At 40.4% G+C, this 1,737-nt stretch overlaps 1 non-coding gene across 1 annotated transcript; it reads right to left on the bottom strand.

Moving 5' to 3' along the window:
- Nucleotides 1-928: 928 nt before the first annotated feature.
- On the bottom strand, nucleotides 929-1,001 carry Trnav-uac. The gene has a single exon. It is a non-coding gene; the product is annotated as a tRNA-Val (tRNA).
- Between the last annotated feature and the right edge of the window lie 736 nt (nucleotides 1,002-1,737).

The raw sequence follows: 1,737 nt of genomic DNA, 5'->3' as shown, positions 1-1,737 counted from the left end.
TAAGGATAGCTTTCATGCTTCTTTACCTGTCGTTGAGGACGCGCGAGTCAGGCACTTGTCCTCCCATGCTGGGCTAAACAACCTCTAACTAACAGCCGCCCCTCTAATCAAGACGCAAAACGATGAATTTGAATAGGAAAATAAGAACTCGTCTAAACAACATGCACATAACTCAAATGATAATAATAATAATAGAAAAAAAATCTTACATATGACCGAAGCATTAAATCAAAATTGCCCTTGAATCTAATTAACACGGACAGATGAAATTACATGCTTCCCTCTACCCTTCACTTTCCCCTCATAAAGCTGACATTGGTGGTGGTGGTGGTGGTGGTGGGGAACCGAGAATTGCAGGAGGCAAGGGTGAGGGAGCACTTGGGCAAGCCAGAAGCAACCCACGTAAATCTTTAAGTGGTATGCCGCCCATAATGAAGTAGTAGGTGCTGCCTGTGTTGTAATATCGATAATGACAGATGCTGATGTAAGGTTGTGTGTGTGTGTGTGTGTGTGTGTGTGTGTGTGTGTGTGTGTGTGTGTTTTGTGGGTTTCTCTATGGTTTATTTTTTTTCATTAAACTGAATATCTGTTTACTTGTCTGTGTTTCACTTTCTTTATGCAGTTATGAGCTTGAGTTTGGATTGTATCTTTAAGGGAATAATATTTTCAACGGTTATTCATTTATTTTTTTCCAGTTTTGCAGCCCTTAACCAGTAGCCCTTAACAATGCAGACCCGTTGCGTAAAGAATTGTAGTCATTATACAGAAACGCTTAAGGTTGACTATTCTTTATGGCTTGAGAAGTGAAGGGAGACAGTTTACATAGCTTTCCACGAGGTGTTACATAGACTCCCACACCTTCACCACCTTTCCTTCCCTTTCCCTTACACATGAACAAGAACATCCACGTTTTGAGAAATAAAAAACATGCTCCCGCCAGGGCTCGAACCTGGGACCTTCTGCGTGTAAAGCAGACGTGATAACCACTACACTACGAGAGCTGGTATCTGAAGCTAGCCTTATTTTTATTTCTTCTTGTGTAATGATATTGAAATAGTAAGTGATGATTGTAATGATGATGATGATGATAGCAATGACAATAATGCTTACGAGATAACTTGCATAAAATTACAATAACACCACCACCACCACCATCATTACCACTATTACACTTCTGCTCACTAATATTTTGGCAGCATTATTGTCGTCCCATCCACTATGCCGACAATGCAGATGATGATTGCGCCTGGCTCATTACAAAGGGCGGCCGCACAAGGACAAACTTACGGAGCACCTTACTAAACAGGAAGGCAGGTGGCGATGAGCAAGGTGGGAGTAATGCAGGAGAGAAACAGGAGCAGGAAGGAAATTGCAAAATGTTGGGGAAAAATACAATATTTAACTTCCTGGCTGTGTGAATAACAAATACCACGAGCGGGTTGCGAAGACACACTGGTGCAACACTCCCAGGGAAAGTAAATGAAACTGGAACACTGACTTTTTTTTTCTACAATTTTTTTTTCTTACAGATATACGTCTTTAGATAAAGGGCTACATTTTCAAAGGTATTACCATTTGGGAACGTAGCTAAAAACTGTCCTATAGGTTTCTCAAATGTAACTTGAAATTGTACTGGAACACTGACATTTTTCTTTCGTCTACAATTCAAAATCTTTCACAGATACGTCTTGAAATAAAGAACTACATGTTTTCAAAGGAATTACCATGTGGGGAACG

Source organism: Portunus trituberculatus, chromosome 15, assembly GCF_017591435.1.
Source record: "Portunus trituberculatus isolate SZX2019 chromosome 15, ASM1759143v1, whole genome shotgun sequence".
NCBI lineage: Eukaryota > Metazoa > Arthropoda > Malacostraca > Decapoda > Portunidae > Portunus > Portunus trituberculatus.
Note: the sequence above shows the minus strand (reverse complement) of the source record. Positions and strands in the feature narration are given on the sequence as shown.